This window comes from Ictidomys tridecemlineatus, chromosome 6 (genome assembly GCF_052094955.1).
Source record: "Ictidomys tridecemlineatus isolate mIctTri1 chromosome 6, mIctTri1.hap1, whole genome shotgun sequence".
Lineage (NCBI taxonomy): Eukaryota > Metazoa > Chordata > Mammalia > Rodentia > Sciuridae > Ictidomys > Ictidomys tridecemlineatus.
The window spans coordinates 52,243,165-52,257,098 of record NC_135482.1 but is presented as its reverse complement, the minus strand read 5'-3'; the positions used below and the strand labels follow the sequence as shown (position 1 = coordinate 52,257,098).

General features: G+C 36.5%; 1 protein-coding gene across 3 annotated transcripts in view; it reads right to left on the bottom strand.

The window, feature by feature from the left end:
- The window catches only part of Tafa2 (TAFA chemokine like family member 2), a 415,273-nt gene that overhangs the window by 174,594 nt on the left and 226,745 nt on the right, over nt 1-13,934 (bottom strand). The window contains exon 2 of one of the 3 annotated variants that reach the window (XM_040280395.2): nt 9,194-9,268. The exons of the other annotated variants lie outside the window; for them this stretch is intronic. The gene's annotated coding sequence lies outside the window, so the exon portion shown is untranslated. The remainder of the gene's footprint in view (nt 1-9,193; nt 9,269-13,934) is intronic. 3 annotated transcript variants of the gene reach the window in all.

Here is a 13,934-nt window from a genome sequence, read left to right as displayed (position 1 = left end):
TATTGTTGGGTACCAGGAAAAGGATCTAGAATTGAAGAAAAACTAGACAAGATTTTCATCCTATAAATAGCTTGTCTTCTAGTTAGAAGAACAGGCTATTAGGGGCGGGGGGAACTTTTTTTATATGTGTAGTAAAAGAAAACTATGTGTCGTAGGCTAGATATGATTTGCAATTTATTGTACAATTATATTCACTACATTAATATAGTTTTGAGGTTTACAATGAACCATATACCCATGTAATTCAAACATCCATTCATCTCTCTCTATAATATCTCCACAAAGTGGTTGTCTCACCTATTCTAGAAATCACCTAATCTATTGGAAGTCTTTTTCCCAGCACATCCTATCCTGGTTTTAAGCTATGTACATTGGTAGAATTTCTCTAGAGAAAAATAACTGATAGCATAGACATAGAAGGAGAGATTTGTTGTGCTTCTGGGTCCTTTCAATTATGGAAGCCAAGGGCTCCCATGATATGCCATCTGCAAACTAGAGAACCAGGATAGCCAATGATGTAATTCAATCTCAGTACAAAAGTCTAAGAACTAGGAGGCCCAATGGTGCAGTTCTCAGTCCAAGGCCAAAGACCTGAGAACTAGCAGCAGATGGAGAAGAGAGGGTACACTGGTGTAAATCCCAAAGTGCAAAGACCCAAGAACGTGCAGCTTTAATGTCCAAGGACAGGAAGAGGTGGATGTCCCATTTCAAGAAGAGAATAAATTCATTCATCTCAACCTTTTCATTCCATTGGGGCCTTAGATAGATTGGATCTATATTGATGATGGTAGATCTTAATTTTGTCTACTGATTCAAATGCTAACATCTGAAAATACCCTCACAGATATACCAAGATATGAAGCCTTATCAGTTATCTGAGCATTTCTTAGCCCAGTCAAGTTGACACATAAAATTAATGATTTACATCATGTAAATAATGTCAAAATCCCCATCAATAAAAGATAAGACTACATGGCAATGTTCACATCCCCTTAATTGTTCTAGTCAATCCCCAGGACCTTACACTCATCTTTCTATGAAATAACATGAAACCTTTTGTCATTGAGGTCACCATATCCTGAATAAGTTCCAGTTCCTCTACATCCCTCTTGAAATACGTTATCCAAAATCAAAAATAATAAAGACAGAGCATTTATAATAATAGTTAAAACATAGGCCTTGATGTTGGCTAGATTGGTGTCAGTACCTCAACTCTAAAAGTGCCAACTGTTTGACTATCAGTAAGTTAATTAACCCCTCTTAATCTATGTTTCCTCATCTCTACTTCCACATAATAGGAAAGAGAATGCATGACATTCATCAAAGGTTGACTATGAGAATCAAATCTGATGGCATGTGGTTCAGACTTGATACAGTATTTGACATAGCACAGGTTTAGTAAGTGGTAGTTATTGTTAGAGTATTAAAATGCTTTACTCTGGCAATCTGACTAGTTCAAAGTAAGGCATGAATGTTAAGTCATCTTTGAAGTTGTTAAATTTACTTGAAGACTCTCCAGTTTCCATTTTCTTAACTTGAAAAAAAAATGTTGTACCAGGGATTGAACCCAAAAGGTCTCAACCACTTAATCACATCCCAGACCTTTTTATTTTATTAAAAAAAAAAAAAAACAGAGTCTTGCTAAGTTGCTTAGGGCTTTTCTCAGTTGCTGGGGCTGGCTTTGACATTGTGATCCTCCTGCGTCAGCCTCAAGTTGCAGGACTTACAAGCATGCACCATCATATTCAGCTCCATGTTTTACCTTTTGATTGAAATTCTATGCTTTCTCCTTTCTAGTCTTTGATTTCATAGTTTAGTAGCTTACCTACCTCTGGTTTTTGCTTTTCTCTCACTTTTATTGAGGAAAAAAATCTGAGTGATGTTACCTGAGCCATGTAACAGAATAAATCTGGAGTGTGAGTTTAGCATAAATATCTTATTCCCTATTGGCAAAATTAGTGAAAATTCCAAGTCAATCTCATGTGCTTTCTATTTTTGCTTGAAAAATAAGGAAGGATATATTTCAGGCTTTTATGCTTCCTTATCCAAATTATGTACAGATGCTGCATGGAAATGTGTTCTTAATAGCTACATTAACTATGATAAGTTCACTCACATCATTGTCATTCATGTCTAATTAACCTGAATGCCCAACTGGGAGTAGTAAGAACTTGCACAAGGCAAGGAGAGTAAGTCATGTGGATCTTCCAGTCCCCATCCTGCCATTTGAATATCTAAGGATAGCAGAGGGAAATAAAGGGGAGTGTTCAAGATCAAGAGGGGGTACTGTCGGGAGAACCTGGGAACACTGCCATCACGGCAAGATCATAAGTCACTAGACATGGAAACTTCTTCAAAAGGAAAGCATTTGTGAAGCAGAAAAACAGTACTTTTATATGAAAGCATTAAACAAACCCATATGGATCCAAGTCTAGACTGCACTTTGAAAGGAGTACATAATATTGTTTTTTCATAATTTTCACCTATTAGGTGTCTGCTTATTTATGTCCACTGATGAGGGGGCTTTCTGTCACTCAAGTCATTGCATTCCATTGATTAGAGCTCTTGGTAGGACATCTCTTCCTTTTCTTTGATTGAACTCCCTACCCTCCAAAACTGTCCCCACCCCATAATTGATCTCCATTCTCTTGAATGAAGTATCAGGAAGCTCAGCAAGTGGGAAATGAAAGGGAAGGAGTTGGTAGGTTGTTGTAGACAACACATTTTTTTTCCTGTTTCCTTTTAAAGTAGACTGGGCCACTTACTCTTGTATGTAAGAAAGCTCTACTAGGACGAGAAAGGCAGGATGAAAATGCTCCCTGTTACCCCCAAGTTACATACAGCTCTATCAAAGTCACACAATTCAATTCCTATATCCACATGGGTCTTAAAACCCATGGTGAAAAAAGTGCCTTAGCCAACAGACTGGCACAGCTTAAACCCATGGAAGATAATTAACAGTTAAATTGTAAAAATAAAAAATGAGACTTTGGTCAGGAGTTTTTGCGTATCTTATGAATATATGCAGTTTTAGAAAAGCAATATTAGTGCAGAAGTTTTCAAGATATATTGGACCTAAGAACCAAGTTTGTTTAAATGCAGTCTATTGGACTCCATTCTTGGAAATTCTAATTCAGTGCCTCTAGAGTATGGCACAGGAGCTTGCATATTTAGCAAAGGTAACAGATGATACTGGGGCTCTTTGAAAAATACTAGTTCCATGGTTGAGAGCTCTGGAGTCAGAAAGCCTGGGTTAATATCTGGGCTTTGCCTGCCATGTTTCTGCTTTAGGAAAATGAAGATAATGATGATAGTTCAATTTCTTTGGGTTGTTACAAAGATTAAATAAGAAAAGGTATGGAAAACATGTATCACACTGCTAGAATGGCCCATTAAGTAATCATAGAAATTATTATTTTCATTTTCATTATTACAGTGCACTGATTTCAACTTTCCCCCAAAGAATTACATATATTATCAAGATAACACTGTCTCTTGGCTTCCTTATTTATGATGTTCTGTTTGAAATCCTGAAGATAACTTTGAAAACAGGGCATAGGAACCAGCTAAAAGAATTGTTAAATTTAATATTCACTCCAAAGCTTTGTTATTCCAAATTTCTGTCCCCCAGCCACCATCCCCTATTTTCTTACTGCCATTTCCCTTGCTCAAATCCTCTCTCATGATCCCCCCCCCCAGAAACCCTTTCCAAATGCCTTCCTGAATAGGTAGCTATTTTCTACTGTGAAACACTCAGATCAACCATCAAAGCAAACTTTCTGGTCATTTTATTTTGTGCTGTATTTTGTATTTCATTGCACATTATATATTTTTATTTTATATTTTACCACCTTATTGTACATTTTATTATATTGTGTCACTGTATTTTATAATTAAAGTGTATAATATTCAATTTTCTTCATTTATCTTATTTGATCACTGAGGTTAAACCTGTAGCAAGAAAAGAAAATAGGACAATGAATAATAGCTCATTGCTCAACCCAAGGCAGTAGGCTGTTTCAATTGCTTAATTCAGACAAATGTACATTTTTTGCCTAGCTTATCAGTATAATACCCTCCATTTTTCACTTTACTTTCTTAATGTTGACTCAAGCTAAAATTCTGTCTCATTAGTTCATTACCAATATGAAATCACTACATGTGAAATTTTTAAATAATGTAACGATTGCATTGGCAGTTTGGGGACTACTTGCAACATTATGAAGCACTAAAGTTAAAATATTTATAATGTCAATATAATATATAATCAATGTAACCAATCAGCACTGATTTAGATGCTAAATGAGAGAGCAACTGTGAAAGAATATTCATGAGTTTGACTGACAGTTGAATAAATCATAATTAATACACTATTATACACTATTATATGGGATCAGAATATGCCACCCTAAAATATGCCACTGTGACATAGTGTGATTTTTGAGATAGAGGCAAATGAGAATCAACAGATGCAGAAAGAAACCTTCTTAGAGCTTCCTTTTTATACTAAAGCAATAATTTCTTAGAAATGAGGACTGCCATACATTCTTTCACTGTGGGAAGTTTTAAGGTCCTGAAGAAGGTGGAAAGTTTGACCAACATAGATCATCAAACAAACCTTCCTATAATAAACCTTATCATCCATTAGTTTCCAACATATATTTACCTTTCAGTTGTTTGCTGTCCCATGCATGTGCTATGGATGTTAATAAACTCTAATTAAACTCTGTTTTTCTCTATTAAGCTAATTTAATTTAATTTAATTTAATTCACAGGGCCTAGCCAGAGAATCTAGGAAGGTAGACCAAAAAAAAAAAAAAAAACAAACACAGGACTGGGTATGTAGCTCAGAGGTAAATCACTTGTCAGATGTAGGAGAGGCCCTAGGTTTTATATCAGCACAAAAATAAATATATAAATAATAAAAATGTCCAACCCTACATAGAATAGTAGAAATAATAATGATTATGATGATAATAATAGTTGAATAACAAATAATCATTAGAGGTTACATTAAGATTCTATGAAGAAAACAAAAGGAACAATGAAGAATTACCAGAGTATCCCATACTAAAAATGTACAGACTTAAAGGAGATGTGGGAGAAGTTGAGTGAATATTTGGGACAAAAAATTCCCCATGGAAGTGCCAGATTCAAAGGCCAAGAAGTAGGAGTGTGACTGGTGGGTTCAGTGTGGCTAGAGCAGAATAGAGGAGGAAAGCAGTGAGAGCCAACAACAGGAAGAAAATGATAAATCATTTATGAGGGGGCTTGTTGACCATGATAAGGAACTGGTTTTTACTCTTCAGGTAAAGAGAGCCACAGGAGTGTTAGAGCAGAAGAATGACAAGACCCATCTTCGATTTTAAATTAGACACTCTGGCTGTTTGATAGAGATATACTTTGGGGAGGGTCTAGAAAGAAGCCACCTAAGAGACTACAGACTAACCAAGGTCAGCTATGCTGCTAGCATAGGAGAGAGTGGTAACACTGGAAGTGGTGAGAAGTGATTGGGTACAGGATATGTCTTAAAAAAAAAAAAGCAAGAAGACTTAGGATAGATTGAATGTGGATATAAGAATCAGAGGACTCAAGAATGGCCCTAAAGTTTGGGGTCTGAGCAATGGAAGAATAGAATTGCCACCATCTGAGATGAAAGGGCTCTGGATAAAAACAGATTGTTTCCTTGCTTGGTTTGGTATTTGCTTTTTCTTGGGCTGGAGGTTCAAGCACTCCATTTTGATACCATCATATTTGAGCTGCATATTAGTTCTCCAAGTGGAAGTGTGAATTAAGTAATTGAACATATAAATGAAAGAGATTTGAAGACAAATAATTAGCATATTCATATTACTTAAAGTTACACAACTTCATGGCAAGACTGTGAGTGAGTGTGGACAGAAAACAGATCAGGAATAAGACTTAAGTCCAGGGCTTCACCAAGATTAAGAGGTCAAGAAAAGAGAAGCAACCAGTAAATAAGACAGAAAAACCCAATTAGGAGAAAAATCAAGAGTGTGTTGTTCTGTAAGTCAAATAAAGATTCTCAAGACGTGTGTTTTCTATCTCCTATGTTGAATGCTGTTAATAGATCAAGTGAGATGAGAACTTGCATTTGCCCTTTAAAAGTCTTTAGTTACCTTGACAAGAGCAACTTTGAAGGAGTAGTAACACAAAGCCAGACTAGGTTTGGTGTAAGAGAGAATGAAAGGAGAGCAAGTTTTGCTGCAAAGGAAGCGAGCTAATGGGGTTGGTGGTCATGCTCCATTTGTCCAAAACATAGTGGAGAAATAATGCATGTTAATGTGTTGACAAAAATAATACAGTAGAGAGGTGAAAAACTGTTGATGGAAACAAAAGGAAGGATCCCTGGAATTACATCCTGGTAAGGTGAGAGGAAATGGAATCTAGTGAGCAAGTGGAAGGACTGGAGTTAGAAATGAAGATACTTCTGTGGTGACAGTTGTCAACGCTAACTGGCAGATATATCCCCTGCAGAGTCCTCACAACACCAAGGCCCCAAGTGACAGCTGTGATGGATCCACCTGGTGCAGGAGCAGAGATGTCCACAGTATTATAAAGCTGTAACTATAGTATACCTGCTGGACTTTAGCGCCACTGCTCTGTTTGGTATAAGAGAAGATGGAAGGCAGACTCTGGAGGTGATAAATGTATGCTGGAAATCTGTGGATGTTCTCTGCTGATCCTTCAGCTTTCTCAATAAAGCAGGAAGCACGGGCCATCAAGCCCTCCCCAGAGGGGAACAAGGGTGAGGAACAAAGATTGAGGTTTGAGAGAAGAGAAATGGTGAAATATCATGCAGAGTGGGAAGAGTGAACAACTAGTGAAAGAAGAATGACAGCAAAGAAGCATCAAGGCCCATTTAAGATGTGGAATTACAAATTTAAAGTGAGAATAGTCAACCTGTCTTTCTCAAGCCTCCATTAGCTGCACAAGTACCAAAACAGAGGAGTCGGATTTAAAGAAGGTTGTTCTCCAAGAAAAGATGAAGAGGCAAAAGAAGCACAAGAGTCAGAGTGCATGCAAGGCAGTAAGTAAAAGGACCAACTAAAGGGTTAGAATTAGGTGAGAAAGGTAAGACAATAAAGAAACTGAGGGACAGTAAATAAGATGGTAAGACTAATGGATCTTAGAGGCATTAGAGGCTTAATGAAGGATACAGAAAAATGTGAGGATAAAATTAATTAAATTAAAAGATCATATATGGAAGTCAGAGATCAACACAGCTGAAATTGAAATTATGTGCTGCAGTTATTGGTAACACAAAGGCTAGAGCATGACCAGGGGATTAAGTGCATGAGGCAAGAAGACAAGGCAAGACTACTAGAGAAGGGAAGTCCAAGGAACTAAGAAGATACAGGAAGGATTATGCACACATGTATTAAAACTGCTTTCTATTAAAACATGAACAGCAATGGACAGTAGAAGGAGGTAAAATCATCAAGAAACATGAAATAAATGACTCAAGGATCAATTGATAAGAACACTGAAACATAGATGATCATATGGTCTGCTGACTAGGATATTTTAGAGGGGACAAAGGGAGAATGATCTAAAAGTGGCAATAATAACTAGAATGGGCAATTCAGGATCAAGAGTCAACGTGAAGTCAAGTCAGCAGAAGAAGTCCACCAAGCAACCACAAATCCGTCTCCATAAAATTTCCACGTGGAGCAAATAAACAATATATCCACACAACAGAAGCAGATGATAAATGAAAAACAACACAGACCACTTGACACTTCCAGCTGTCTAAACAACCCAAAAGCCCTTTGTAACTTAGGATGGATCTTGATGAGAAGGAAAAGAAAAGAGAAATTGAAAACTAAATCTGGCACACAAAATAGTCTTAATTTCAAAAAGTGATTGTATCGCCTTAACTTGTAAAGATTAAGTCTCATTTCCTGGTGTAAAAATGTAATCTTGAAAGCTAAAGTAAGTTTAGATGAAGAAGCTTATATCTTTGTACTCCTGAATGCTACTTAGAAGCTACTTCAAAAATAGCAAAAACATTCACTGAGCACTTAGTACAGTATATGGTACTCTCTGTGCTTCAACATTTTGCATGGATTATCACCCTTCCTCTTTACTGTGACCCTTTGAGTAAATACTGTCAGAGACAGTAAATGTTACCTATTCTGCTTTGCAGATAAGCAAGCTGAAATATCATACATACTCAAGGGAAAAGCCAAGATTTGAACTGCTGAAGATAAAGCCTCTGACCCTAATCATTATACTCTACACTGCCTCCACCTGGTAGGGCAATAGTTTAAGACATTACTTTAGAACAATAATTTGGGATATCAGATTCAGGGGCTATTTCAAACAGATTTATTGCCCCACCAGAATTAAGTTCCTCAAGACCTTGGAACATATTTTCAGATTTTTCTGGTTTCCTCTTAGGATGCTCTGCATGAGGTTGGGAGTAACTAACTCCCATGAATAGCAATGTCTCTATTCCAGTTTGTCAGGTACCATGAGACACAGGGCCACATGGAAGCTGTACTTCTTTTGATAGCCTTGTTGTCAAGTCTTCAGAGGATCCATGGCAGAAGTAACTTGGTGCCAACGTCTTTATAAATAGCAGGAGAAGCCTAATGATAGTTGGTTTCATAAAATAAGTGACTAGAAAATAAGATAAGAGATCATTTATTTCCTTTTGCTACGTGTCAAAAGGGCCCAGGAAATTTAGTTGTTCAACAAGCTCTTACTCCTCATGCCACCATCAATTTAATCATTATCATTAATAATTATACTTCTCATAAGGCATTCCATGATTACAGTGTATTTTGTTTTGTTTTGTTTTAATTTTAGTATTACTGGAAACTGTAGTGCATTCTACAGGTTGTCTTCTGGCCCTCATAATTAATCCCTGCTAAGAGCACACCAAAACTAATCTTCATGCTGTATGTTTGTATTAGATTGGAAAAATCAGTATCTTAGTTCATCTGATACATGAAAATAATTTTAAATGCAAATATTGTAATACTCTAATTCAAAGCAATGTAATAAAGAGGGAACAATGTCTGATCTTATGCTGTGTGAGCACTCAGCACTGTCCAGCTGCTGTGAAATTGGATACCTTTTAATGCCTTTCTGTAATAATCATACTCTATGAAAGCCATCAATGAGGAAACCATATGCCTACCGTGTAATTTTTGTTGCAGCTTACCTGTGGTCTTTTGTGAAACTCTACACAATGCACAAAGTCTTGGATCTGCTCTGCTTCTCCCAGTAGTTTCAAAAACTGAAAGGAAATAAGCTATTTTAATCTCTAGCTTGGAATGTGCAGTTTAACTCTAGATCCATGTGTCTCTGGTGGTCACTGCCATTTTGTAATGTTACAAGAGATTTTGTTTTAAAATGCACTGTGGGCTTATATAGCAACTTTATCAGATGAATTATCTTCTTGGGGAAATCTTCTGGGACAGAAAAAGCAATATACAGCAGACCAATTTTTGGATCAGGTATGTGCCAGGAAATTTCTACACATAATCAAGATTCTGCATGCAGGGCTCTTGTCTGCCTACAAAAAAATGCAATAGAAGATAATTTGGCTTCACTAATGTTTACATTCCTTACAAATTTCACAGCTAGGCATAAATTTCCTCCTTTGTCTTACACCTTTTGTACCTGAGCTACATCAAATAACATTATAAATCACTTGCTCATTTCAAATCAAATTTTGTACCAGAAAACTAATTTCCTTATCCAGCTAATTTTCTTATACTAAAATAATGTATATTATTGGTATACATAAATAAAAAACACCCAAATGGTATTTTAAAGGGAAAAAAACTAGTTTGTAGATTTTTCCTATTTGAGAAAGAGTCTCTGAAGAACCACCACAAATGTTTTCTACTGACTCCAGAAGGTTTTCGCCACTGTGGCAACACAAGGTATTGTGTTATACATTCCTTCCCTACTTGTTATCCTCTTGGAAAAGAAACGTTAAGGTAGTGAAAGTGGGATCCATTTAGTGGAAGTGGTAAAAACGATGCTTCCCAATGCTGTAAAAGTAGTAACTAGAGAAGTGAAAAGTTGATGGTAGATATAGCAAGAAGAGGAATGATTCCATCCACACCCCTAACTCTTAAATGCCCCAGGATAGACACCCAAAGCATTTCTTTTCCATCCAGTAAGTCTGGTTTTCTACACACAATAGCTCCATGAACCTTCCCAGAGCTTCCTTCCTCCTGGCAGAGTTGATTCTTTAATATGTTAGGAATGTCCATGGGATATCACTCTATGTGGTAGACTTCAGTATTTGATACAATCACCAAGTCAAATGTTAGGTATTAGTGGTCTTATGTGGCCAACAGGCTGCTGTCTCCTGGACTAAGGGATGATAAAATCTAAGATATTTTAAAGGCAACTATGAGAGTCAGTAGAAAATTGAGTTTGTGCAACTGAGGTTATCAAGTTCCCCAGTCTACTTCCACATAGTGAACAGACCTACAGGTCCAAGTAAGGGGGCACTCAGGCTGATGAAACAAAAAAACCTTCACATGCTAACCTGAATCTGTATTATTTCTAGATTTCTCTCTAAACTTTCAGGGCATTAAGGTAAAAACAAAGAATCTGCGATCAGACTTAGTTCAAATCACAGCTAAATTTCTTTAAAAGTCTCAACAACACATTCTAAACAGCTCTGAGCTGTACTTTCCACCTTTAGGTAAGAGGCAGGTAACACCAACCTCAGCAGCCTGCCCTGCAGATTAATTAAGATAATGTGTACACAATTACTAATACAAGACTTTAACCCAGGGGCTTAAAATATTCCTGTTTAATTAGTCTAAAGCTGTTCAAAAAATATAACGGCAACAGCTGTTGTAACCACAGTAGATATGGTAAGAAGAAAGATAAATAGCAACCTTGTTTTCCAGTACTAGAAACTGAACTCAGAGCCTCATGCTTGGTAGACAAGTGCACTATTACTGAGCTACATCCCCAATCCTATAGCAAACTTTTATTGAATGCTTAATAGACTAGACACTGTGCTAAACACACACACACACACACACACACACACACACACACACACACACACACCATTTCCAAATCTTATGAAAATCCTACAACATGGATCCAATTTAACAGAACTGATCCCTGGTAAGTAGTATAACAGAAAGAAGAAAACTGAACCATTAAGGAAATTCCATTCATTGTTTTAAGTAAGGATTCTATCAAACAAATTAACCTGTAATTTGGCTCTGCTCATTTTAACAGTGCTCATTTTCATTATATATCCTAAATGTGAACATTATGGAACATTATAAAACCTAAAAGTAAAAGAGACCTTTGAGGCCCAAGTAAATCCATACAAATCTACCACCTTCAATTCTGTTGTACTTAGCACAAGACTGCCAGAAAGTGTGGGAGGGTAGCATCTCTAGTCTGCCCAAAAGGTCCGTTGGGAGCTGGGCTGAGAGTGACCCAGGGTCCCAAAGCATCCATTCACAAAAGCTCAGAATCACAATTAAGGAACAAAACCTATGCTACACCACCTATAATGACACTAATTAAAGGAAGTAGGGGAAAAGCAGATAAGCATCTCATCAGGAATTAATGTTGAGTCCAAACACCAACTGAAATTACAATCAATGCCTCAAAAAGGAACCAAATTACTATATCAGGACAAGATCCTTCCTCTACTTTTTTTTCTGCTAAACTGGACCCTGAAATCTGATATAAGATAACCCCTGCAGCCATCACACATATACAGATGAGATGTTCATTTGCTAGGAACATCCTGTGTCAAAGAATATCAGTTGATCTCAACCTTTCCAGATGTTTCCCCATACTATTTGTAGCACCTGATATGGATCTTTTTCTTCCTCTTAGAAACTATATTCAAAACACTGGAACATAGAGAGAACTACTCCAGAGAGAAATATCCACACTGTCACTGTCTACACCTGTCACATAGGAAATGGGTAGCTAACTCTGGAAAGGAATAAGGAAAGTGCCTAAACCAGAATATAAGCAAATAAAATGAATTGGTTTTTCAAGATTCTCTATTTCATCAAAGGATTTAAATAACAAATTCCCTACTACATTTAATATATGGTTTTGTTTACAAAGTAGAATTTTTCAGGAAATATATTTAATGGATAAAGTAAAGAACACCTAGATGTCTCATATCAGATAAGATTTACGAGGAAATGGATACACTTGACTGAATTCATACACAATAACTAAGCCTGGCATGAGTATATGAAATAACTAATTATTGACTTACGATATCATCAACTGAATCAGGATGAGAAACAGAACCGCAAAGTGCCATATGCAAAGTGGCTAGATTTTACTTAAATATCCTTATCCTGAGAAAGTGTTATTTCTATGAGAGCATGCTTTATTTTTAGAATGTCTGGTTCTGACAACATTATCCAGAAATAATTATTCAATAGTGAATGCCAAGAAACTCAAGTACAAAAATGATAAGAAATATTTTAAGCTACCTTTCCCAGAAATACAATCTGTTTCTCAATTGATAGAAATTCATCAGAAGCAACTGCTTGTATCATAGTTCCTCAGAAATTCATCAAAAGTCACCATGCCAAATTGCCATGTAATCACTGGATCAAGGCAGTAATTCATCCAGCTACCTACATTGATAAACACCTTACCAAATCTTTGATGCGCTGTGCCACACCACTTTCAAAGTCCATCCAATGTATCAGTGACTCTAATTCTTTATTTGAAAAACAAACCAAAAAAAAAAACCCTTACTTTCATTATGGAATTTATACAAGCTCAAAAAGAACCATAGTATTTTAATATTCTTATTAGTGCACTAGAGTCACACATAATAGGGAGGTTCATTTTGACATAATCAGACATCCATGGAAAATGATTTGCTCTACTTCAGTCCTCAGTGCTTCCTCTCTCCCTTCCCTCCTTTCTTCTTTTGTTTTCCTTCTCCTCCTCTACCAGTTTTCTATTTTATTTACTGTTTTTAAAATTGGTGCTTTATAGATAAACATAAAGGTGAAATTCACTGTGCTATATTAAATGTATGTACATAGCATAATTTGGCAATTTTATTCCATAGTTCTTTCCTTTTTGGGTCCCTTCTTCCTCCCCCCTCAGTCCCCTTCCTCTGCTTCACCAATCTCCCTTCTATTTTCATATGGTCTCCTTTTACTTTTTCTTATTTTTCTCCAGCTCCTACATATTAGAGAAAACACCTGACCCTTGAATTTCTGAGCCTCACTTATTTCACTTAGCATGATGATGAAATACAGTTTTAAAAAAATAATATAAATTCCTCAGTATCTTCATTACGAAGAAATAGGGGGGAAAAAAAGGTGGTAGGCATTTCTCCAAAAAGAAATTTGAAACAAATTAAAAGAATTATTTTTATAAATTATCAATTTTTAAACAACACCAAGAGAAGCGGGAGCATTTCAAAGGCAGGATCTGGCAGTCCCTCTCTTAACTACTGTATTTCACACCCCACATCTGCAAAGTGGAAAAAGCACAATTCTACCTACTTCATAGATGTTTTGTATAGAGCAGATGGCATAATTGAAAATACACATAAAAGTGTGTGTTACCATCAAGGGCATTTTCAAGTCTAAGGAAATAGAGAAATGTATTTTGTGGCTGCCTCTCCTCACGTGAACTCTTCTCTTCACCCACTCAAAACAGAAGAGTCAAAATTAAGTTATTGCCTGAAGTAGGCCCTAAAAGAAAAGATAAATACCTGGCACTAATATGTATACTCCTAGGGAAGTTGTCAAATCTCACCGAGGCTTCTTTCTTCACATCTCGGGAGGTAGGGAACAGCTTACTTGCCTCCATCTCCCCAGATGTGAAAGTAGTTTTAACAGTGTTGTCTGACCCAGCTTTCTCATTTGTAAAATTGGTTTTGAGGATAATATATTTAAAGCCTGTAGCCTAGCATT